The sequence below is a fragment of the Odocoileus virginianus genome, chromosome 2 (assembly GCF_023699985.2).
Source record: "Odocoileus virginianus isolate 20LAN1187 ecotype Illinois chromosome 2, Ovbor_1.2, whole genome shotgun sequence".
Lineage (NCBI taxonomy): Eukaryota > Metazoa > Chordata > Mammalia > Artiodactyla > Cervidae > Odocoileus > Odocoileus virginianus.
This window is the reverse complement of record NC_069675.1, coordinates 79928168-79955541: the sequence shown is the minus strand read 5'-3', so window position 1 is coordinate 79955541 and position 27374 is coordinate 79928168. Positions and strand designations below refer to the sequence as shown.

The following is a 27374-nucleotide window of genomic DNA, read 5'->3' as shown; positions in this document are numbered from 1 at the left end:
TAGGAATGCAAGAGATTTCTGTGTGTTAATTTTATATCCTGCAACTTTACTGTATTCATTGATTAGCTCTAGTAATTTTCTGGTAGAGTCTTTAGGGTTTTCTATGTAGAGGATCATGTCATCTGCAAACAGAGGGAGTTTCACTTCTTCTTTTCCTATCTGGATTCCTTTTACTTCTTTTTCTTCCCTGATTGCTGTGGCCAACACTTCCAAAACTATGTTGAATAGTAGTGGTGAGAGTGGGCACCCTTGTCTTGTTTCTGATTTCAGGGGAAATGCTTTCAATTTTTCACCATTGAGGGTGATGCTTGCTGTGGGTTTGTCATATATAGCTTTTATTATGTTGAGGTATGTTCCTTCTATTCCTGCTTTCTGGAGAGTTTTAATCATAAACGGATGTTGAATTTTGTCAAAGGCTTTTCTGCATCTATTGAGATAATCATATGGTTTTTATCTTTCAATTTGTTAATGTGGTGCATTACATTGATTGATTTGCGGATATTAAAGAATCCTTGCATTCCTGGGATAAAGCCCACTTGGTCATGGTGTATGATTTTTTTAATATGTTGTTGGATTCTGTTTGCTAGAATTTTGTTAAGAATTTTTGCATCTATGTTCATCAGTGATATTGGCCTGTAGTTTTCTTCTTTTGTGGCATCTTTGTCTGGTTTTGGAATTAGGGTGATGGTGGCCTCATAGAATGAGTTTGGAAGTTTACCTTCTTCTGCAATTTTCTGGAAGAGTTTGAGTAAGATAGGTGTTAGCTCTTCTCTAAATTTTTGGTAGAATTCAGCTGTGAAGCCATCTGGTCCTGGGCTTTTGTTTGCTGGAAGATTTCTGATTACAGTTTCGATTTCCTTGCTTGTGATGGGTTTGTTAAGATCTTCTATTTCTTTCTGGTTCAGTTTTGGAAAGTTATACTTCTCTAAGAACTTGTCCATTTCTTGAAGTTGTCCATTTTATTGGCATAGAGCTGCTGGTAGTAGTCTCTTATGATTCTTTGTATTTCAGTGTTGTCTGTTGTGATCTCTCCATTTTCGTTTCTAATTTTGTTAATTTGGTTCTTCTCCCTTTGTTTCTTAATGAGTCTTGCTAATGGTTTGTCAATTTTGTTTATTTTTTCAAAAAACCAGCTTTTAGCTTTGTTGATTTTTGCTATGGTCTCTTTAGTTTCTTTTGCATTTATTTCTGCCCTAATTTTTAAGATTTCTTTCCTTCTACTAACCCTGGGGTTCTTCATTTCTTCCTTCTCTAGTTGCTTTAGGTGTAGAGTTAGGTTATTTATTTGACTTTTTTCTTGTTTCTTGAGGTAGGCCTGTAATGCTATGAATCTTCCCCTTAGCACTGCTTTTACAGTGTCCCATAGGTTTTGGGTTGTTGTGTTTTCATTTTCATTCATTTCTATGCATATTTTGTTTTCTTTTTTTATTTCTTCTATGATTTGTTGGTTATTCAGAAGCGTGTTGTTTAGCCTCCATATGTTTGAATTTTTAATAATTTTTTTTCCTGTAATTGAGATCTAATCTTACTGCACTGTGGTCAGAAAAGATGACTGGAATGATTTCAGTTTTTTTGAATTTACCAAGACTAGATTTATGGCCCAGGATGTGATCTATTCTGGAGAAGGTTCTGTGTGCACTTGAGAAAAAGGTGAAGTTGATTGTTTTTGGGGTGAAACGTCCTATAGATATTAGTTAGGTCTAGCTGGTCCATTGTGTCCTTTAAAGTTTGTGTTTCCTTGTTCATTTTCTGTTTAGTTGATCTATCCATAGTTGTGAGTGGGGTATTAAAGTCTCCTACTATTATTGTGTTACTATTAATTTCCTCTTTCATACTCGTTAGCGTTTGCCTTACATATTGCGGTGCTCCTATGTTGGGTGCATATATCTTTATAATTGTTATATCTTCTTCTTGGATTGATCCTTTGATCATTATGTAGTGTCCCTCTTTGTCTCTTTTCACAGCCTTTATTTGAAAGTCTATTTTATCTGATATGAGTATTGTGACTCCTGCTTTCTTTTGGTCTCCGTTTGCGTGGAATAATTTTTTCCAGCCCTTCACTTTTAGTCTGTATGTGTCCCTTGCTTTGAGGTGGGTCTCTTGTAGACAGCATATATAGGGGTCTTGCTTTTGTATCCATTCAGCCAGCCTTTGTCTTTTGGTTGGGGCATTCAACCCATTTACATTTAAGGTAATTATTGATAGGTATGGTCCCGTTGCCATTTATTTTGTTGTTTGGGGTTCACGTTTATACCACCTTTCTGTGTTTCCTGTCTAGAGAAGATCCTTTAGTATTTGTTGAAGAGCTGGTTTGGTGGTGCTGAATTCTCTCAGCTTTTGCTTGTCTGTAAAGCTTTTGAGTTCTCCTTCATATCTGAATGAGATCCTTGCTGGGTAGAGTAATCTAGGTTGTAGGTTATTCTCTTTCATTACTTTAAGTATGTCCTGCCATTCCCTTCTGGCCTGAAGGGTTTCTATTGATAGATCAGCTGTTAACCTTACGGGAATCCCTTTGTGTGTTATTTGTTGTTTCTCCCTTGCTGCTTTTAATGCTTGTTCTTTGTGTTTGATCTTTGTTAATTTGATTAATATGTGTCTTGGGGTGTTTCGCCTTGGGTTTATCCTGTTTGGGACTCTCTGGGTTTCTTGGACTTGGGTGGCTATTTCCTTCCCCATTTTAGGGAAGTTTTCAGCTATTATCTCCTCGAATAACTTCTCATAGTTGTATTGCTGTATATCTTGACTCCAGTTTATGGTTTATGAACAATTATGTAAGTGAGTTGACTGCCTCATCTGCAAGAGTTGAAGTCATAGTGATTGACATAGATGTTCTGTTGCCTTTCCCTTACTGTCCCCTGGTTTCTGGGTGGTTGATTCTCTCCTACATTGCTTCTGTTACCTTGTAGGCAAAAGTGCCATTAAATGGCTTGAGTTTTTAAAGACAAATGTTATCCATTCCACTTTTCATGCCTTCATAGTTTATTGAATAGTTAAATATAGAATATAAAATTCTGAAGAAGAAACCTAAAGAGGGAAGAAACTTCTGATAAATATTTAAACATGTTAATAGCTTTAACAATTAAAATAATAGAATACTGATACAAAAATCAATACAACCAGAAGCATGGATAACTCAGAAATGTACTGTAGTTTAGTAATAATTCAGCATAAAGTAAAGAAATTTGATCAATAAGTAAATAAAAATATTCAATAAATGCTAATGATAGACTGGCCATTAGGAAAATAAATGTAGACCTCACATAGTAACACATTCCTAAACAAACTCATCATGTTTTAAAAGGTTAAAACCTGAAAAGTAAAGACAAATTTTAAAAAACTGAGAAAAAAGATAGACATGAATTCATATCAAATCTGGCAGGCACATGGAAGTTTGTATGTGGAGAATTTCTTTGTTTTAAAAGCTATAGGAAGAATTAAAAAAAAAATACAATAAGAAATGTTACTAGGTAAACATTAAAGATTTTCAATACTGAGAAAAAAGTATAGAACAAACAAATGACGGCTAAACAGTCCCAGCCAATCAGTTCAGTTCAGTCACTCAGTCGTGTCCGACTCTCTGTGACCCCATGAACTGCAGCACTCCAGGCCTCCCGGTCCATCACCAACTCCCAGAGTTTACTCAAACTCATGTTCATTGAGTTGGTGATGCCATCCAACCATCTCATCCTCTGTCGTCCCCTTCTCCTCAGCATCAGGGTCTTTTCAAATGAGTCATCTCTTCACATCAGGTGACCAAACTACTGGAGTTTCAGATTCACCATCAGTCCTTCCAATGAATATTCAGGACTGATTTCCTTTAGGATTCACTGGTTGGATCTCCCTTCAGTCCAAGGGTCTCTCAAGAGTGTTCTCCAACACTACAGTTAAAAAGCATCAATTCCTTGGTGCTCAGCTTTCTTTATAGTCCAACTCTCACATCCATACATGACTACTGGAAAAACCATTGCTTTGACTAGACAGACTTTTTTGGTGGCAAAGTGATGTCTCTGCTTTTTAATATGCTGTCTAGGTTGGTATAACTTTTTTTCCAAGGAGCAAGCGTCTTTTAATTTCATGGCTGCAGTCACCATCTGCTGTGATTTTGGAGCCCCCCAAAATAAAGTTTGTCACTATTTCCATTGTTTTTCCACCTATTTGCCATGACGTGATGGGACCAGATGCCATGATCTTAGTTTTCTGAATGTTGAGCTTTAAGCCAACTTTTTCACTCTCCTCTTTCACTTTCATCAAGAGGCTCTTTAGTTCTTCTTCACTTTCTGCCATAAGGGTGGTATCATCTGCATATCTGAGGTTATTGATGTTTCTTCTAGCAATCTTGATTCCAGCTTGTGCTTCATCCAGCCCAGCATTTCACATGATGTGTTCTGCATATAAGTTAAATAAGCAAGGTGACGATATGCAGCCTTGATGCACTCCTTTTCCTATTTGGAACGAGTCTGTTGTTCCCTGTCCAGTTCTAACTGTTGCTTCCTGACCTGCATACAGGTTTCTCAGGAGGCAGGTAGGTGCAGAAGCGGTGGCTGCACGGTGCTGGAGTGACTCTGAGGAGATACCCCACGTCCAAGGCAAAGGAGAAGTTCCAGCAAGATGGTAGGAGGGGCGAAATCATGTTTAGAATCAAACCCCATACCCGCCAGAGACGCTCAGAGAGCTCAAACAACCTTGTGCGCATCAGGACCCAGAGACCCCACAGAAACTGAGATGCACTGTGTTTGAGTGTCTCCTGTGGAGTCACGTGTCAGCAGTGGTCTGCCGCAGGGCCAGGAGCTCTGGGTGCAGCAGACCTGGTTGTGGCATAAGGCCTCTTGGAGAGGTCGCCATTAACCCCACCACAGAGCCGCCAGAACTTACAGAGGACTGGGAAACAGACCCTTGGAGGGCACAAACAAAACCTTGTGTGCACTAGGACCCCGAAGAAAGGAGCCGTGACCCCACAGGAGACTGACCCAGACGTGGCCCTGAGTGTCCAGGAGCCTCTGGCAGAGGCGTGTGTCGGAGGTGGCCTGCTGCAAGGTTGGGGGCACTGAGTTTAACAATGCCTGCTTGGGACCTTTTGAAGAAGGTCACCATTATCTTCATTACCTCCATCATAGTTGGGCCCCAGGTCAAATAACAGGGAGGGAACACAGCCCCAACCATCGACAGAAAATTGGGTTAAAGATTTACTGAGCATCTCCAATAGGAGAAACAAAGTGCTAATGTTATAAAGACCATTCATCTATTAAGAAGAACACATGTCAGAAAGAAAAGTCCTGATAAAGTCATTTTGATCTTAGAAGTGAAGTGAAGTGAAGTCGCTCAGTCGTTTCTGACTCTCTGTGACCACATGGACTGTAGTCTACCAGGATCCTCAGTCCATGGGATTTTCCAGGCAAGAATACTGGAGTGGGTTTCCATTTCCTTCTCCAGGGGATCTTCCCGACCCAGGGATCGAACCCGGGTCTCCCGCTTTGTAGGCAGACGCTTTACCGTCTGAGCTACCAGGGAAGCCCCCTAAACAATCCTTAAAAGAAACTGGAATAAAAAAAAAAGAGAGAAGAAATTGGAATGAAGAATGGAAGCCTCGGGGATTTTCTTTAGCTGATTATCTGGCATAGCTTCTACAGGGCTGGTAATTCTGAAGAGCTAGATATTAGCAAAGAAGCTTTTGATCTTTACTGTGTTCCAGATAACTAGTTTTGAACACCTTGGCTATTTACTAACACTATTAATAAACCCCTCTTAAAGGAACCAACTCTATTAATAGTAAAATGTAGATTACTTATACACATTGCAATGGAAGGAAAAACTGGGAAGACAAAGTGAAGTGAGCATTGTGTGGAGCCTCATAAACCAAATTATATCAAGAATCAGGAATAACTGCTCTTTTTTTTAATGCTCCAGTAACAAAAAAGATACAGGACCACTGAACAGTGGCTGTCTTTGTAGCCATAAAATAATTCAGTGGAAAAATGGATGAAGAATCCTAAAGTATAATTCACAGGAAGGAAAAAAAAAGAGGTAAACAAATAAATGGAAAAATATTCAGCCACACTGTAAGTAGTTAAATATATGTTGTTGTTTTTGTTTTCTAAAAATGAAGATACCTTTTCACCTGCTTAATTAGCAAAAGTTTTGAAAAAAATGATACTATTTTTTCTGGCCTTCCATGAAATGGATCCTATTATATGTTGCTTCTTTGTTGGAAGATTAATTGGAAAACATCAAGAACTTCAAAAATGTGCACCTTTTTTAATTCAAAAATTAGATTAAACATGTATAGTCTAAGTACACAATCTATAATAGTACAAAAGATTTTTGCACACAGATGCTTGTCTCATAATTTTTGTCAGTACAGAAAATTATAGAATTTGATAGTGTATCCACTATTTGAAATGTTACACTATGATTTAAAATGATGGATAGAAACAACAGAAGAATGGTCAAAAGATCTGAACAGAAATTTACCCCAAAGATGAATAATACATATATGAAAAGATGCTCAAGCTGTGTATTGTTCAATGAAAGAAAGTGAAAGCATAGAGTACTATTTTTTAAATATCATATTTTCAAAGACCAAGAAGCAGTATAGTATATATTGTTCTTAAGGCTACAGGGCATGTGGTACTCTCATATATTATAGATTGCAGTATAAATTGGTACAGCATTTTCAGAGAGCAACTTGTCAGTACCAATCAAATAAAAAATATATAAAACTGCTGACCAGCAAATTCTACTTTTAAGTTAACTCTCATACTGAAAAACTCAGAGTTGACAAGGATGTTTACTACAGCCTTGGAACATCAGAATTCTGGTGAGAACTTTAGTGTCCATCAATATGACAATTATGATACAACCATATTGAGGAATATTGTACAGTCATTGAATGGAATGAGCTCAGTTTTACCTACTAACATGGAATATCCATGATGAGCTATTGAGTTAAAAAGCGAATTGTAAGTTCACGCATAGAGCAAGATCCAATATTTGTGCTTTGTTTTTGGTCTCTGTCTCTTGATCTTTCTCATATATCACTCTACTCTATATATCTCTAAATATTATCTATCTGTTATCTGTTTGTATCCATCCATTACTCTCTGGAAACTTACACCAAGAACCAGGAAGGTGAAAAGGTAAGGAATTTCACATAGCAGTTCTATACTTATTCTTACCCATATAATTTTATTAAAAATAATTTGAAATGATATTCTAAGGAGAAATGTATAATGCAATGCTTAAAGATTATATTATTAAATGTAAATAAAGATGTCAAACTGTTAAGTACATATAGAAGGACACACTATTTCACATTGTATTAAGGCTGAAACTACATAAAAGTAACAAAATTATAAACATAAAAAGCTGCACATTGATATATACCTGAGTACTAAACATACATGTAACTCCATGGCTGATTCATGTCAATGTATGACAAAACCCACTGCAATGTTGTGAAGTAACTAGCCTCCAACTAATAAAAATAAATGAAAAAAAAAAGAAAAAAAAAATGCTTGTTTCTGCATCATGAATATAGAAAATTATGGGTATTTCTTCTTTCTGTATTTTCCAAATACCAAATAATGAGCCAGCAAACATAATATTTTATGGTGGTAAAAAAAAAAGAAAAAAACACTTAAAACAGTGTTCACAAAGGATTTATTTAATTTGTAGAATGCCTTGGTTTGTTCAGGCTGCTATAACAAAAGCTACAGATTAGGTGACTGATAAATATCGGAAAGGTATTGCTTACAGCTCTGGAGGCTAGAAATCTGACCTCTGGATGCCGGCAGTGTCAGATGAGAGCTCTCTCCTGGGTCCTGGACTTCTCGTATCCTCACATATCAGAAGAGGCCAGGGAACTTTCTGGAGCCTCTTTTTAAAGACGTAATCCTATTCAAGATGGCTCTACCCTCCTGATTTAAGTACTCCTCAAAGCAGCTCCACCTCTGAAGTACCTTTCACAGGCCTCAAGATTAAATAAGATAATGGTTGTGAAGAGAATTTTGTAATACTTGGTCCACAAATATTAACTATACTGTTTGTTTCCATATTATTAGTAAGTATATGGAGACTCTATCATTCCCAGAAATGAGATAGATTTAAAAAAAAACAACAACAACCAGTTATTCTTAAAAATATGGTGAGACTGAAGATCCACTCATTGTGAAAAGTCAGGCTGGGAAATATAAGAAGAAACTATCCTGTTTGGAAGACTAACTTTAGACTCTTCACTGAGACAATAGACCCAGTCAGATGTCAGGTTGGGGTGAATATGTAAAATTTTATCCTAAATTAACCTGCAGGCTAGCTCAACAGAATTCTGCATGATGATGAAATCATTTAGTTCTTCAATGCTTTCCTTGTTTGTTCTTTTTCTATATTTTCTTCCATGTCTTACACTTAAGGGTTTTAATCTAAATGCATTCCCTTCTCTTACCAAATTCTCCAGATTTTCTTTCAACTATTTTCTTTGGCAACTCTCATCCAAGACCTCATAGCTCAAGAGGTAAAGGGCTTCCCTCGTAGTTCAGTTGGTATAGAATCTACCTGCAATGCAGGTGACCCCTGGAGAAGGAAATAGCAACACACTCCAGTATTCTTGCCTGGAGAATCCCATGGTCAGGGAAGCCTGGCAGGCTACAGTCCATGGGGTTGCAAGAGTCGAACATGACTTAGCAACTACATAGCCACCATCAAAGACCTAAATGATTCACCCTGACAGCTTCAGAACCAAATGACTTTCTTGTCTCAGTGGGTGGTATTACCAACTTAAGATTCTCAGAAAATCTTCCTAAAACTATTAGAAACAAAATTGCAGGTTACATACACCACTGGTTTGATTAAGTAAAGCATTTATTTACCTTTGCAGATCTGAGAAGAGCAGTCTCTTTCATTATAAACTGTGGCTTGTCTTATTAAGAAGACATTCTCTGATTCTCTTTCTGTAGCAATTAACTTTTCAACTTACCTAGAAGTGGTGAGTGAAATGCAAGGTGTAATGAAGGGTGAAGGGCAGTCATTAACTTACTCTGAAGTATCCCAAGAACCCACGTCAATATTCCTACTTTGGAGACAGGAATTTTATATTTTCCATTTCATCTTTTTGGCAGTGAATAATGGGAAAAGGAATCTTTTGACCTGTTAGGCTTAGGTGATGGCATTTACCCTTTCTGTGATAGAAAGGAAATTGATGCTTCTGCATTGGTCAGAGGTGGAAGTCCCATTGAATTTACTCCATGAAACCATTTTCCCAAAGACTGGGCAAAAGAATAGCTATGGTCCACAGAAAATAAACAGAGCTTTGAGTGACTTGAACTTAATATCTCTTGGATTAAACGTTTAACCCAGACAAGTCAGTAGCCTCATGAGGCTATAAAAAAGAAAGGGTGGGATTTAATTCTTCACTGGGTTCAAGGTACTATGAGCAGAAGGCCAAAGTAATGAAGTGTAGATCTTGTACTCAAGCGTTGGTGATAAACTTGTTATTGGCTCTTGCAGGTTTTAATTTACCTTCACAAAAAGTTATAAAAGCAGTATCATCATCTGTTTTCTGAAATTATAAAGTAATCTTAATGTAGTGATCAATGGTGGTAAGGAAGAGATAGTAACTAATGTAATTTGAAACAATAGCATCATATTTTTGTGATTATATATTTATAATATTTAGATAATACATTTGCTTATTTCTGCTTAAATTGGTCAAGCACTTTGCAGTCTGAAAACATTTTCAGATATATCTTGTCATTCAGTCCTCACAACAGTCCATGACAAAAGCAGTAGTAAAGTAAATATCACCCCTATTCAACAGATCAGCAAATTGAGAAAAAGGGACCAGTTGATCCTTCCATGTTCCCTTCACAACTAGGGTGTCCGAGTGGAGCTTGAACTTTGTTTTCCTGATTTTAAGATCAACCCAACAACCTCCTCTTGCAGAAATGGTTGCCACAAGAGAGATAACAAGTCAAGGCTGATTCTCATTTCTGCAGCGCCGTCTTGGCTTCTTATGCTCATCACTAACTTTTCTCTAGGCTGCAGACAGTGTCGTGGGAGGGAAAAAGTCATGATGCCGAATAAGATGTCTAATGTGTGTAAGTTTCATAAAGCAAAGGGAAGTCTGGGCACGTAGAATATAGCTGAAGATGAAATGGGACACTTAGTGAGATGGATGTCTTTTTAAATACAGCAGTGGCACTGTCTGTGTGTTTCTATTCTTATATGTGGGTGTATATAGCAGTGTAAAAAATACGATCCTGAGGATGGCAAACTCCCAAGTCTCATTAAATGCAAGTTTCTGAAATATACTGATGTGCCATGGAACACAAAATATTCATGTATCTCTGATGGAAAGTATCATTCTTTTGAGTGTGTTGGGTAAATATGATGCTACAAATCCAGGGTTCCCCAAGTAAGATTTTTCTAGTGGATTAGTAGACAGGAGGAGAATCTGGTCCATTGTGATTTTATTTGCTCTTGGAAATGGGGGGAAAAAATTTTCTGTTGCTCAAAGCTCTTGGGCACATAAATGAAAAAAAAAAAAATGAATTACAGCATTAGCAGCCCATGTAGCAAACTCACAGATTAATAAAAGAGAAATACTAGCAGTGACTAAAGAATAGCACATTTGATTAGGAAGGTGGGAGGTAGGTTGTTAAGGGCTTGGAGGGGGATAAAGTTGCCGTGGTGGGATTATGAGCTTGAGATGTGTGGGTTAGGAGACTGTGGTTGTATTTTCCTCCAGTGTACTGCCAGTTGCAATTCTTAATGAGTTATTGCATCCTGGGCCAAGTAGGCAACATGGCACATTAGGAAACATGTTAAAGAAAAATTCACTGCCTTGTAGAGTTTACATTCTGAAGAGGCTAGAAAAAGCCTGAGAGACCTTTCTTGAGAGAAGGTTAAAATAGAGAGACTTCCTAGGAAAAACCAAAGTGATTTTTATCAGTGATCTAAAAGCTGAATTGGTTTGCCAGTATGGAAGGAACAGTTGCAAGTTCTTCCCTCCCTTAGAAGGTTATTGTAGCAATGGATACAATGAATAAGTGAGCATTGTTGAAAGGAGGAACTCCATGTTCAAAAACAAGTTGTATGTCATTCTGATTGTTCATTAATTTTTTTAATCAGTAGTTTTTTTAGTGAAGTATCATTAATTTACAATGTTGTGTTAATTTCTGCTGTAGCAAAGTGACTCAGTTATACATATATACATTCTTTTAAAATATTCTTTTCCATTATGGTTTATCATAGCATACTGAATACAGTTCTCTGTGCTATGACAGTAGGACCATTTTTACCTGTTCTCACATCTGCTAAACCCAACCTCCAATTCCATCCCACCCTTCCACCCACCCCCTTGGCAACCATCACTCTGTTCTCTATGACTCTGATTCTGTTTCATAGATAGGTTCATTTGTGTAATCTTTTAGATTCCACATGTAGGTGATATCTCATGGTATTTGTCTCTTTTTTGAACAACTTCACTTAGTATGATCATCCCTAATTGTATCCATGTTGCTGCAAATGGCATTATTTAATTCACTTTTATGGTTGAGTAGTATTCCACTATATATATGTACCACATCTTCTGTATCCATTCATCAGTTGTGGGACATTTGGATTGTTTCCATGTCTCAGCTATTGTAAATAGTGTTGCTATGAACATACAACACTATGTATCTTTTTGAATCATTGCTTTGTTTGGATAGATGCCCAGGAGTGGGATTGCTGGATCATATGATAATTCTATTATTAATATTATGAGGTACCTCCATACTGTTTTCCCACAATGGCTGTACCAATTTATATTCCCACCAGACTGTTCATCAATTTTAATATTTTTAGCATTGATGGCAGAAGATGCTCCTGGCAGGTGTGCATCAATAAAAAACATTGAATAGGTGAAATAAAGTCTGGCTTTTGAATAATCGGTGTCTCAACTTCCTGGATTAATGTTGTACCTCTGATTTAGCAGGAAGCTAGAGAAGGAAAGTAGCATTTTGAAATAAATATTAAGTGGGAAGTAGTAGTATCATCGCTCTTTTTTTAGATCTTAGCCATTTCCTCTTCTGAAGACACCTCAAATATGCCATTTTAAAGTCTATTCTAAAGTGAGAACTTGAAGCAGAGATCATTGAAGCAATCCAGATCTCTGTGACTAAAAATTGCTATGTTCCTTTTGTCTCACCATCATTCTAATGTTTATATACTTTCTACAAAGCATTTTTTTCTTGCTTTTTGTTTTTCTTCTGCTAAATATCTATTTGATTTCAACAGTCATATGTTTAGATTATAGTGAAGTCAAATCGTTGAGTGTTAGGATACACTCCAGGAAGACATCCAGGAAGTCACTCATGCATACATGTGTCCTGAGCACCAGAGCTCCATTCACACTCTCCAATTGCCTCTCGTCCTACTCCCCTTCTTCCTCCTCCTTTTATCTCTCAATGGGGAAAGTGAAAGTGTGTAGTTGCTCAGTCGTGTCCAACTCTTTGTGACCCCATGGACAATAGCTTTCCAGGATCCTCCGTCCGTGGGATTCTCCAGGCAAGAATACTGAAGTGAGTTGCCATTTCCTTCTCCAGGGGATCTTTCCAACCCAGAGATCAAACCCACATCTTTGTCACCTCCTGCATTGGCAGGAAAATTCTTTACATGCTGAGCCATCAGGGAAGCTAAAAAAATGAAAGTGTTTAGTTGCTCAGTTCTGTCCAACTCTTTGCAACCCCATGGACTATGTAGCCTGTTAGGCTCCTCTGTCCATAGAATTCTCTGGGCCAGTATACTGGAGTGGGTTATCATTCCCTTCTCCAGGGGATCTCCCCAACCCAAGGATAAAACCCAGGTCTCCTGCATTGCCGGCAGATTCTTTACCAACTGAACACCCACTTAATGAAATTGTTTGCAAAGTGTAATGCCTTAGTATACATAAAGTACTTACAAGTGTACCTAATCCATGTTTTGAGAGTAAAAAGCTATCTGGGGCACTTCATCAATTTGGCCCCTGTGCTCAAATGCACCGTCTTCCTCTGAGTTTAAATGCCCAGAGAGTTTGCTGTGGGAAAGGACTGACAACCCAACTGGTTCACAAGCTGCTCCTTAATTAATCAATTTGGGAAACACTCAGGAAGCCAGCTCAGCCCACTGTGTCTTGGCTTCAGGTTTCCTGCAGCTGCAGGAGCTTCCTCTGTGCATGCATTGGGCTGGGCTTTCCTCTAGGTTTCTGTTTTGTTTTAACAATCTATACTTGATGCTATTTACTTCATCAGTATATATTCCAGGATGTGTTTACACTTGTCTTTCTCTGATGATACTTTTTTTTTTTTTTTGCCATCCCTGTTTCTCTCCCTCTCTCTTTTTTTCTCTTTTCATTTTGGAATGATTTTACTCTTACAGCATGGTTGAAAGTAGATATGAAGAAAGCACTCATCCCACTTAATTTTTCCATATTCACTTACAATTTTTTCTCTCTCTTTTGTCATATTTTCTGAACCCTTGGAATATAGGTTGCACTCATCTTTATAGCTATTCTCACTGTGTTACCTCAGGGAATTACTTCTCAGTATGTTCTAACATTCAGAAAAAAATAACATTTACAGAATTTTTAATCTGAAGTACACCATCCAGTGAGCTGAATCTTTCCACTAATGCCTTTTATAGCATTTCCCCCACTTCAAATCGTATAGGGCACTTAGTATTCATATTTTTGAGCTTTCTTTAATCTGGAACAGTTTATCAGCCTTTCTTTGTCTTTTATGACTTTGGCATTTTTGAAGAAACACGGCAGTGATCATGTCAGCTGTTTCACAATTTGAACTGTCTGAGGCTTCTTGATTGGATTGACTATCCAGCTTATTTGGCAAAACAGCTCTATGGTGATGAGGTGTCCTTCTCAGAACACCACATCAGGAGGTACCTGATGACATTTTGCCTCTTGATGGTGAGACATGTCGTCCATTTTCTTCAGTGTACAGTTAATATTCTTTCTTTGGTTTAATAATTTGCAGAAATCTATAATGAGACTATATGTAAACCTAAAAAATCATCCATAGGTTTATCATCTATTGGTTATTCATTCTTAATTCAGTTTTACTCTGATGATTGAAAAATAGCAATTTTCTAATTTCATCATCCTTGTGTGTTTGTTAATTGGCAATTTGACTATAAGAAAGGATTTTTCTTGTCCTATATTATCTGTCATATTTTTATTTATTTGATTTTTCTTTTAATCAATGAACTGTGTTTCTTTGCTGTTTTATTTATTTTCCCAGAATCAGCCAGAATGAGATGCTTCAAGGTGACTTATGTATCTTCTTGATACATACTCATCTTTTTAAAATTTATTTATTTTTTTTTACTGTTCTGGGTCTTAGTTGCTGAGGGTGGGCTTTCTCTAATTGTGGTGCGCAGGGCCTACTCTCTAGCTGCAGTGTTCAGGCTTCTCATTGTGGTGGCTTCTCTTGTTGCAGAGCATGGGATCTAGGGCACTCAGGCTTCAGTAGTTTCAGATCCAGGACTCTGGAGCACAGGCTCAATAGTTGTGGTGCATGGGCTTAGGTGCATGTGGGGTTTTCCTGGACCAGGGATTCGAACCAGTGTCTCTTGCATTGCAAGGTGGACATTAACCATTGGACCAGCAGGGAAGTCCCATCCTCATCTTTCCCCTTCCTGGACCACTGTTACTTTCCAGTGAAACAAGATGTCTCCTGTTCATCCTGTATTTTCTGTTCCCCAAACCTAGAGAAGGCCACTTCTTCAAAGGCGCCTGACTTGTCTTAATGGCCAAAGCATTTAGAAACTGAACTCTGAGCAGCAGTTGCTCTCATTAATCCTGGAATGTTGTCCATATAGTTCTGCTCAATGAACAGACCTGAGAGAACTTTCTCTCATTCTATTTCAACCCAAATGGTTCTTCTGTACTTTGCATCATTTCGTATTTGTGCCTCTCTCCTTTCATAGAGAAAAACTTGATTGTCAGCAACACCAATATATTCCTTCCTCAGTCACCTAATACACTGAAAATAATTTCAGAATTGCTTTCCTCATACCAGTCCAAAAAAGCAAAACTGCTAAAAAGAATTCAGGGTTTGTTTGCTGTTCCTGCACTTTTACCTCTGAGTGTGAATAATTGAAGGATTGAATTCTGAAGCTTTTGAGCTGTGCCCCCCCAACCCCAGAGTGTGATACTGTATATACACAGTATGCATATATAGTACTATCACTCATGAGGGAATCAACTCTTTAATTAACTAAATGTATTCCAAGGGGAGGTCTCAAGGGTCACTGGTGTAGATTCCAGCGTGGACCATACCTTTCGTCCTCTTAATATGTCCCAGAGAGCTTCCTGTTTTTATACTTTAAGGGGGTGATTCTCCCACATGAATTTGTTCCCATCTCTGCATCCTCAGCTCCTTCTGGGACTTCTCTCCCAATACAATCATCTGGCTAGTGTTCTCTGCGGATGCTGTCAGCAGTTCTCACACTGGGATTGCCAGGTCTGAAATGACTTTGCTTCTCCAGTTGTGTAAAGAAGAGATAAGGTAGTTCTCAGGGCAGCTCAGACAGGTGGGGTGTTCAACCCTCCAAGAGACTCCTGAAATAGCCTTTGTAGGTTAGGCTCTTCTTTGTATGACAGGTCTTACTCTTATAAACTGTTTATAGATATGATGAGAGAGAGGGAGGGAAAGAGAATGTTTCTTTCTATGCAATCTCATGCTGTATATTAACTTGCTTTCAATGTTTGTAAAATTCCCAAATCCTTAAACAAACCTTGCCTCTCACTACAGAACTTGAAAATGGTCTAGTTCTAGAACATTTTCTAGATGTCATCTAGATGGTCATTTCCCCAGCCTTTCTTCCAGCTTTGCTTACAACCCTGATACATAACCCAGATTGTGCCAAACAGATTTGACTGATCCAGATTTTGAATCACCAACTTTAGATGAAAAAAACTAGAAATTAGAAAGAATTTGTTTCAGTGAGGATGAGAGTGGTTGCCACGCATCAGATTTCTAGGGATGGTAAGTGCTGTGATTCTAGAAGCACCTGTCCACAGTCCAGCAGGCAGAATTGCCAATACAAACTAGGTCACAGTGACCCAGCAGAGGAGACAGCAATATTTCTGGTGGACCAGTTCTGTGACACAATTTTGGGTATTGTCCCTGATTATTTATCTCAAATATGGCTTTTGACTTGTCCAGAGAGCTTCTCAATACCCCTTTGCACAGATTAATTAATTTGCACAAGTTTTTTTTATTGGCTTCTCTTGCTTTCAACTAAGAATGTTAATCCATATACTGGATGAGTCCCTTTATCTCTTTAAGACTCAGTTTCCCCCTCTGTGAAATGGGCTGGTTTGTCTGTATATTTCAGTAAGTCAGTCCAACAAAATAAGACAATTTATCAAAGACTTATTATGCTTGAAATTAAATAAATAATAAGAGCTCTCTGAAGTAGAAATAACAAACCAAAGAATGACTCATTTAGACTTTTCAGAAACTAAATCACACTCATTAGTTGTTTTCTAGCCCCCAAATGACTAATGACCTGGCAGTGAACTTTTCATTTCATAGAGTGAATTCCTGCTTGTGGAAGAAATGTGTTGATCACAGAAGGAAAACACTTATGTTCTTAAAAAGTATTGAACTACAGTTATTTAAAGGGGATTTAGTTTTTCTAAGGGATGTGCAATTTGCATTGTGAACAGAATAGCATTTTCCATGGGAATTGCAATATACAGACCGAAGAGATAATAAAAGGAACCTAGATGTTTTCTGGAAATGAAAAGAGCTCCAGGGGAAAGGGGACAGCTAGTCAGAATATATAAACTGAACATTCAGTTATTTTCCAGGGGAGGGAGAATTGACGTTTTTTTTATTTTAAGAACAAAATACTTTCATAAGATCATTGGTTTTGGGGGAGGGAAGATATTTCAAAGTATTTGACATTAATAAACCTTTATGGGCAGTGTGAGGCAATTTTTAGGTTGCCATAACATAAATATATTTCAAACAGTGAAAGCAGTTGAGCTGTCTTAAACATGGACATAGATTTTATATTGTATGAAACATGTCATTGTGTTGAAAACATTCAGATTTAGAAGAAGCAAATGAGTTTGTGTACAGAGCACCAATAAAAGCTCTTTGGAGGCTGGGAGAAACTGAATGTTCTTTTTAGAACAACATGAAATTTAAAAGGTTAATTCCTCTTGGGTGATTTCAGGATTCTTCGCGACAAGATAGAACAAAAAAAAGGCAAAAGCAAGCTCTTCCAATCACCGGAAAAATTGCTCTGACATTTTTATGATGAACTGGTTTGATGTTAACATGTCCATGTTCTTTCTTAGTAACCTGAAAATGTTGATAGGAAATGAGAACATTTTCTATCCACTCACCTTAAATATTCACTGGAATGATGAATGCACATTAATTTTCTGGTGTTTGTGACTGATGGGACCTTCTTTCAATGTTCTGTTGGTCTGGATAGTGTTTTATCTCTGATTAAAAGCCCTTCAAAGCCAAGGATGATGCTTTTTGCCTCTTTTCAATAGTGATGTTGAGAACCCTGGCTCTATGTTAGCCATTTGATGATGTCTTTCATGTACTTTAAAATGTATTTGCATTTCAAAATCTATGAACATAAGCACTGGTAGCAAATTATATGGAATTGGAGATCTAACTATTGAACTTTTGGTAGGCAAAACCATTTTTCAGAAATACACCCATCTACTTAACATTAAATTTACTGGGTACCTACTGGTATCAGGCAAGGAGATGAGATACAGTGGCGAGCAAACAAATCCTATCTCTAGTTTCATGTCTAGCAAGAAACATATATTAATCCCATTTTATGCCAAGACCAGTAAAATGGGAACTGTGGGAAAATAAAACTGGAGATGTTCAAGACATGTTCTATGTCCTAGTCACCTTTATATACTCAAGGACAATCAATTGACTGGCAAATATTACTTCATGAATGGTCAGTTTAATTATTTCTACTGTCCATCAAGACCTACTGTATGAATTTATAATAGTGAGGATAACCTGGTTAAAGGGACTGGGGACAATTTCCCTGAGAAGTAACTTTTGAATTGAGAGCTCAAGAATGAGTCTGCAAGTACTAGGTAAATAGCAGAAGGAAAAATGCTTCAGCACTTATATGACTTCTGTAAACACGCAGGCTCCCTGACTCCTGGTGTTGTGATGCTGGTTGCAAGTGGCTGTAACCACTACTCACACACAGTATCCCATCCCCTCCCAAGATCCAATGACTACACATTCATTCCACAGTATCAACATCCAGCCCTTCAATACAAAATTTAAGAGAATCAAATGGAAACAGTGCCCAGGTAAATGGAAAGCAAATTTTAAAAATTCCTTTCGCAGTGTTCTTGGGGAAAGAGATGGCTCAGAAAAAGCAGTCTGTTCTATAATGAATAACAGACAAAGATGATTCATCTGTTAATAAAAGAGTGTACCAAACAGGCCACTGCCTACAATAAAGAAAGTAAAAGTGAAGTTGCTCAGACACGTCTGATTATTTGCGACCCCATGGACCATAGCCCACCAGGCTCCTCCATCCATGGGATTTTCCAGGCAAGAGTACTGGAAAGGGCTGCCATTTCCTTCTCCAGAGGATCTTCTTAACCCAGGGATCAAACCCGGGTCTCCTGTGTTGCAGACAGATACTTTACCGTCTGAGCCACCCAGGAAGCCTACCTTAAAAGAAGGCAAAATTCATAATGAAGATGAAAACGGAAGTTCTTAAAGGAAATGATCAAAGAAACAATGAACATATTCAACAGACACTGAGCCAAACTGTCAAGCAAATTAAAATAAATCTTAATTTACAATAATGATTGGAGAATGAATAAGGGTGGACTCTAGAGGTCCGCCCCACCTCCAGTTTTCCCCCAGGAAGGACTTGCTGCTGGAGCTGGTCAGGAGGGCGGACAGCAAAGTGCTGACAGCGTGGGAATCCATCTGACTCTAATTCAAATCCTCCCCAACAGCCAAGGTAAGGTTATGAAGGCCTGGCCATTTTGGCTTCACCAACAACATCGCTGATGAATCATTTTAGCTCCAGAACGCCCTTTGAGATTGGCTGAAATGCTATCACTTGGAACTGCCCCAGAGTTGACCTCACCTTCTGCCCAATCCCAGTTTATCCTCTACTCTTCACACATGTTGGTCCCAAGAGCACTCCCTAATAAACATCCTTCACACTGAGCTCCGTCTAAGACTACTTGCCAAGCAATCCAACCTGAGATAACAGGTATGCTATCCCATAGGAGGTACTAAATTAAGAGCATGTTGATGAAGTGGAAAATGGCATCACTAAAGAAAGAAATGAAAATATATTATGCTAGCGCATTTAAAAGCACATCAAATGTCATATGCATAGAATACAATTATATTCTAGAATTATAAAATTATAATAGAATTATAATAGAATTATAAAATAGTCATTTATAAGAATAGATTTGAAAACAATAACTTATAAACTGCAGTGGAAATGGGCCAAAGAAAAAAGCAACTAAAGATGAAATGAACTATCTGGAAGTTAGATGCTTACAAGATGATTGGGGTTATTAAATAAAATAGCCCAAATCATTATGAAATAGAAAAATCTAAAATAGAATTTTTTTCTTAAATAGAGGAATATATAAATCTTTAAGTGTGTACCACGTTGACTTAATTTAAGATGAAAATTTGATGCACATACTTTACTGGAGAGTTGATCTCAGGGGATGAGGGAGGAAGAGGAGAAAGTGGGTCCAAAAAGAGGATAATCCAGTATGTTTATGAGTTTGCTTTTTTTATTATGAATCTCTGGGTCAAAGACACAAGGTGCAACACAGTTTAGAATGACCCTACCAGTAAACAAGAGGCTGAGGCACTTAGCTAGACTCCCATCCTTCATTGTTGAAATCTACTGAGGTGAACTCTTCTCTGCCAGGCAACAGTGGGCAACCAAGAAAAATCTTGAGTGGAAGAAAATCTTGAGAAGAAGCAAATTCAGGTTTTTGTAGTGGGGAATTACAAACATTCTGAGAACTATCTGCATCTATGTATAAATTCAGGTGGACCAAAAGGATACTGGGCAAGGTATCGTTGATTTTTTTGAAAAAACAATAAAAAGTGGTGAAGATTTAGACAACTTAGTGAGATGATTGAAATTCAAGAATGAAAGAAAATTTCATGACCACACTGAGGAAAAACGTCACCATAGAGAGGATAAACAGACCTCTATGTACACATTAAATGACAACAAAGGAACAAGGTATGCAGTGTGTTCACTGCAGGACAATAAAACTGTACAGTCAATAGCATGGTGAACAAAATCAGCCTACTCAAACCAAGTAACTCTCACTGATGTGGAATCTGTGAATGAAAGGATGACCAGTGACCGATGGGTCCACTTTCCTCATTGCATTTTATCTTGTGTGCCTTGCACATTGAAGGCACCCAGTCAGTATCGGTCGAATGAATTCACATGCAAGTGAAGACTTTTCATGTGAAATAGTGATGGTAATTGTACGGGCAAAGGAAAGGTAATTCCAGTAATTCTTTCTGTTCAGAAAAATATTTTAGATATTATGCAAAGTAGTATATCCTCTAATTAAAGAAGTAATAGCTCTGCATAAGGGCATGTGGTTAAAAGAAAGCAAAACCCTCCTCTGTTTGACTCCTCTGTTTAATCTTTACATTTTGTTTCACTTGCCTATTTACGTACACACATACATAATCACTTACACAAGCATGTGTATGTGTGTGTGAGTACATATGAGGAGGATGTTAATATATCTTCAATCCTTAAAATCCCAGTTAGATTAAAAAAATGAAAACTATAGAACAAATTATAGAATTTCAAAGTTAGATTTAAAAGATATACTAAATTAAAATAAGCACAAATATATATATATATGTAAACACACACACACATACTACTAATTTAAAATCTTATGGTAAGCTCTAATGTCAAAGAGGAAATTAAAACTGCCATAGATCAGATAATAGCAATAATAAAAGTACTCTAAATCATATAAGAGGAGCTGGAGCTATATTCAGAGGGAAACTATATTGCAAAAAATGTTAATTTTAAAATAAATAATAAAAATAAATGAATTGAACAGCCAATAAAAATTTTATAGGAGAAAAAAGGACTATGTATGGAAAACAAAATGGAGAAACCAATAAAAATCAAAGCATAAATTAATGTGTTATGAAGTGATAAAATAGTGGATGTGATAAATGAATCTCATAAATACTAAAACAAGCAAACAATAAGTAATAAAAGGGAAGAGCAAAAAATCCATAAAAGTAAAAATTAATTAAGAAAATGCCCACAGATATATAGAATCTCAATGAAAATGTAAATTTTACATATAATACAAAATTTTCTTTAAAAATACAGCAATCAAAATTATTTACTGCCTCCCAAAAAGTGAAGAAGCAGACATAACATATAAACAGTGCTAGACATTTTCAGAGGTAAATTATTTCACGAAGCAGGTGATTTTAATGGCACTTAAGCTACTGTATTCTCTACAAATATGCAAATGTGTGAGTTATAATCAGGTTCATTGCAGATTTATTTTAATAGGAAAAGCATAAACACTACGTAGAGGTCCTTTGAAAAAGCACAGGTAAATAAAATAAGATTTATCTACATAGAGGGGGCAAGGGAGACCAGGAAGTTGACTCATTATTCCAAAACAGTACATCAAGGAAAAGTTTTCAGGGAAAATGATACTGTAATAAATGAGCTCTGTTCCACCGGATGAATGGGAGTTAGTCACATGAAGAATAAGTTAGTGTAGGCATTTTAGGGAGGAAATAACATCTACAAAGCTGTGTGGGCATAATCCAAGTAAGGCTGATTTAAAAACCTACCTGTAGACTGTGACTGGTGACCTTGAGGCAACTGATGCAGGCAAAAGAATGGAAGAGGACATTTTAGTTGGTTTGGAACTCTATAGTCACAATTAAAGTGTGATTTATCCATTATCATGAAAGAAGCTGCATTGTGGAATGTGTTACATTCAGTTTACATGCAAAATAGATAAAATATGTATGCCTAAACATGTTTATTGCAACCCTAGAAACTAGCTAAATCATTAGTCAACTGATGCTATTGGAAAACTAGATTTCTTTTCATGACTTTGACTGTTTGATGTTGCTGTTTCAAATCTAAATCCAGTTCTGGTCCCCATGCCACACGCCACTGTGTCCTGAAATTGTTTCTTTGTATAGGCCTGGAAAATTCCTGCAAAATCCACATCCCTTCTGTTTATACTTGTTTAGCATCCCCACTTCTGTTTCAGCCTTTATTATTTATTTTTCTATGTACATCTTTACACAGAATTTGGTGAAAGTTAATATTTAAGGAGGTTCAATCTTTTCTAAATGTGTATTTTTCAGAGCCATGTGCTGTCCCGTTGTATTAGTTACAGAAACTTCCCTGAAGCATGGACAAAAGAAAAAAAAGTCCTAGGTTAAATTCTACCTGAAAAGTCTCCCTTACCATTCAAGTGCCAGTGAACCCTTCACTTCCCACGTGCACCGTCAAAGAAATATTTCTCTATGATCCTCTTCTACTCTTATTTGCCTTTTCTGTCCCTCCGGAGGGCTCAGCAGTAAAGAATCCACCCTCCAGTGGAGATGAGGGCTTGATCCCTGGATCAGAATGATCCCCTGGAGAAGGAAATGGCAACCCACTCCAATCCTTTTGCCTGGAGAATCACATGGACAGGGGAGACTGGCAGGCTTCTGTCCATGGGGTCGCAAGAGTCAGACATGCCTGAGCCACTGAGCAGACACGCGCTCTGTTCTAAGCATCAGTATTTCCGCTGCTTTAGTTTCCAGCTCAGAGTCTAGATAGTATAATATTAATTGTAAGGACTAGTAATTGGAATCATACCAGGATGTATCTCATGGAATACATTCTATTCAGACTCATTGGCCATCTACCATTCTCCCAGAAAGGAATTAAGTTCAGTCTTCTCATTCATTCAATTAATCAACAAATATTTGTTAAAACCTAAGATTTATCAAGCACTGGCTAGATGTTGGTGATAACAGATATAAATAAGACATAGCTGTTGCTATAAGTGATCCCACATAAGAAAGATGACTATAATAAAGGTAATAGACCTTAATGAATGCAGTAAAAAGTGTTTTATAGGAATAAAGATGAAAGGGACATGGTTATGTGAGGAGGGGTCTGGGAGAGGAAGGCTTTCTTGGGTAGGTCACATATCAGTTATATCTTGAATCAGAGAAGGATTTAGCCAGAGGGAGACAGGTGTGTGTGTGTGTGTGTGTGTGTGTGTGTGTGTGTGTGTGTGTGTGTGTACATGCATGCAAACATGGTGTATGCTGAGCTGATCATTAGTGATGTACAAGTAGTAGGGAAAGTGGTGAAAAGATAGCCCAATGCTTTCTGTACCAAAAGACAATGGAAGGGATAGATGCTTTCACTATCTGTATTACAAAGCATTCATTGAACTTGCTGAATTCTTAAGCTTTTGAATTTCTTAAAATCAGATTTTCTCTCTTTCAGTAACTCAGAAGCAGTTCATACATAGTAATACAGCAGAAAAACAAAGACCTTGCTTTGGAAATGATTTTTTCCCACTTGTTTTTTCACAAAGCCATTCAAATGATCAACTTAATTTCCACCTTTAAAACAGTTTAGACAGAAGAAGCTTGTCAGCATACGGAAAAGAGATAAGTAAATATTTATTGGCACAATTCATTTTCTGCTAAGCTTTTAGCTGTGCTTTGGATCAAATAGAGCTAAAAGACTTCAGGGATCAAAGGGCTAAATATCATGAAGTGGCTATATAAACTCCAAAGCTATCTTTCATTTGGGGAATATATTAAGAGTGTCTTTGGTGACCTATAGAAAATGATTTTATGCTCTTGCTCTCAATTTGAAATAAACTCTTCCAGCACACAAGAGACATTCATAATTTGCTTAATGCCTTCCTTGTGCTGCAGGAAAAAATAAAACCTAACAAATTTCAGAGGAAAGAGAATTCTTTAAAATGCCTGCACTTTGGAGGTATTCATTTATTTATTCACTAATTCAGCAATCTGTTTTGTGCCTATATTGTCACTGTGCAAAGCACTGCAGATACAGGTAGACAAGACAGGCTTGATTCCTGTGTCTGGAGCCTCCAGTTTTATAGGCGAGACATACAACAGTCAGTAAACCTCTAAACAAATGCAGATTTTAGTACATGCTACAAGGCAAGTAAACAGTGATTTGATATGGAATAACTTAGCGGCACCACATCAGATATAGTGTCAGGGAAAGCCTCTTTTAGCATGGCTTAAAACCTAAGGTTTGAATCCTCGCTTTCTTTAAGTCTCAGTTTACAGATATGTAAAATGGGATAATAATAGACCTCCTCTGATAGGACTCTTGAAAGCATCAAATGAGATAATGTTAAGAACCAAGGGTAGTGCCTGACAGTTCTCAATAAATGTTATTATTATTAAAATAGATATTGCTGTTTATAGAATGTAGCCCTATACATTTTGTGTAATAAAATTGCTGAAGGTCACAGAAGTATACCCATACCGTGAAGTAAGGCTGTGCATTTAAAATATCAGCTTCTTCTGGAAACTTTAAGACACAGAAGTCAAATTAAAAAATAACTCATTGCTTCTTTAAATATTGCAAGTTAATTTGTATCAGCTCATTCCAAGGCAAGATCCACATGAGAGAAAGTGAGACACAGACCTCTGTGAGACAGACAGCAAGAAAGCTGAAGTCAGGGGCAGGGTTTGTGTGGCCATTCTGAATGTCATCCACCCAGTGGCATCTTCTATGACCAAAGCTCCATCTGCAAAATATTCCTTGCTGTCAAAAAACTGACTTACCAGAGGCCCTGCATCTCTTCACAGAACGGGAAGCTGAAGGTTTAGGTGAAATATTCAAATTGGGATTTGCTAGAGTCCAAGCTTCTGAAGTGTGTTGAGAACACATTAGAATTAAGAGTGCTTGAGAAAACGTGGCTCAGACAACCAGGGATATTGGTGTTGCACATGCCAGTTTCCCTTCTGATCTTCCCCACCCACACATTTCAGTAAACACAGCTGTCACAATAATGGCAAGCGGTATCTGTATAAAACTTTCCCACCCATAATGTACTGCTTGGTACATCATTATAATGGGTCTGATAATGATCCATTGAATTATTATTATTATTCAATATTTTTGAAATGAAGGGTGATTTTTCCTAAGAACACCCTGGTAGGAAAGACAGAAGAAGGGACCTGATTCGTATCAAATTCCTATCACTTTGGGAATACACATGCCCGTTTTTGGCATTTATTTTTACTTAGAGAATGCATTTACTTATCACTGTCATCTTCTAAAGAGAACACTAGCGACAAGATTGACAACCCAAATTTGCCTTCATGCAGTACATGATGGACAGCCTGTTAGAGCAGATTATGATTAATACTCTACAGAATGAGTTTCATACAGCTAGTTACTATAGAATCAATTCTCTTTCCTTTTTTATCTTGGCTTCTGGGGAGTCCTGAATAAATTTCATATTGGTTCCTAACACAGCTAACATCTCTCTTCTCCATAAATTTTCTTCTTCTCCTGTATTTTTAATTTTAACTTTCCTGTGGAGAGATGTGTGTGTGTGTGTGTGTGTGTGTGTGTGTGTGTATGCATTGATATCTACAGATATGTTTCTACAACTACATTTACACTTATATCTTTGTGGCAAGCTGCCTCTAGTCTAGTCTGGAAGCAGTGAAGGCATAAATAATAAATACACAATAGAACTCAGCAATTGAGCAACTTGTGAATCTAGAGAGAGTATTCTGGCATGACAAACTAAAGGCAATTTTTAAAGTATATTAGCCTAATAAATATACAGAGTTAAAGCTGGTTGGATTTATATTAATTTTATTAGGATTTCCTTTATTTTAGTCTATTTCCTCACTCCCAGACTTAAAAAAAAAAGTGCTACTCCTCTGTGAGAGCTCTTGTAATGTTACTACAGAGAAACAAGGGCATATGTGAGGATAAAGCATCTAGTTGTTAGTAAAAAATAAGAAAGCTCCTCTTATAAAAAACTTGGATGATTCATTATTAATTTATTTGTTCAAATATAATTTCAGTGTACACAAATTACTCTTACTTTTGAGTGACACATTTTGACGGCAAAGTGAGGAATATATTGTTTTCTTTCCCAGTCAATTATAAATATGCAAATCAGGGATTTTAATAAAGCTTTTCCTTTTGAAATATAAATAGTGAAACATCTGAGCTCTCAGCTTTGAAGTGATGATGTGGAAAGGATTCTTCTATTTTAGCATTGAGGCTTGTGTGTGTGTGTGAGAGTGAGAGAGAAATGGAAAGAGTTTTAGAAACTGTACTTGTAGCATGGCATGTCAAGTGCATTACTAGAGGAAACTTGCTGAGTTAGAAGAAATATCCCATTTATAGAAATTATAGCTCACTGAAAAAAAAAAATTCTCCCCAGGTGACAAGCTCTTTGTTGATTTTGTCTCTACTTCATCCCAACTTTTTCTTTCCCAAATGATTAATTTAAATGTCATAGTATGCTTATCTAATTTTTAAATTCATTTAACAAAAATCTGTTTACCACTTGTCCTTAAAAACCATTCTTAAGACTAGCATATAGTTTATTGTCTAAACTGGAACACTTTTAAAAGAAATGCAAATATTATTAATAAGCTAAAACACATGGAATCTGGAGATTCAGTTACTTTTCTGAGGATCACACAGAGAGTAAATGGCCAAACAGATACTCTGGGTTCATGTCGAATGTCCTTCCCAGGACTTTACTTAAAGCAGTGTTCTACACAGAGCAAATGTTCAAAACAATTTCTAATGACTTAATGAAGAAAAAATCATTAAGCTAAATGAAATCAGTCAGACGTAGAAAAAATAAACACCACACTATCTCACTTATATGTGGAATCAAAAAAAAAAAAACAGGGGTCAAACTCATAGTAACAGAGAGTAGAATGTTTGTTACCAGGAAGTGGAGGAAAAGGGAGCTATTGATCAAGCGTATAAGCTTTCACTTATAGGATAAGTAAGTTCTGGAGACCTGATGCACAAGATAGTGACTATAGTTAATAATAAAGTATTGTATACCAAACATTTGCTGAGTAGATCTCAAGTGTTCTCCACACACACACACAATGGTCACTGTGTGAAGCAATAGATGTGTTAATCAACTTGATTATGGTAATCATGTCACCACATATGCATGTATCAAAACATCACATTGCACACCTTAAATATATATAACTTTAGTCAATCACACCTCAATACAGCTGGAAAAAATTAATTAATTGTGAAGAAAAAGAAAAGAAAAA

The 27374-nt window shown here is 37.1% G+C and overlaps 1 long non-coding RNA gene across 3 annotated transcripts in view; it reads right to left on the bottom strand.

The window, feature by feature from the left end:
* Nucleotides 1–669: 669 nt before the first annotated feature.
* The window catches only part of LOC139029959 (uncharacterized), a 103854-nt gene continuing 77149 nt past the window's right edge, over nt 670–27374 (bottom strand). For 2 of the 3 annotated variants that reach the window (XR_011482308.1, XR_011482310.1), the window contains exon 5: nt 670–5535. This is a non-coding gene — a long non-coding RNA (uncharacterized lncRNA). The remainder of the gene's footprint in view (nt 5536–27374) is intronic. The other variant, XR_011482311.1, reaches the window with a different exon arrangement.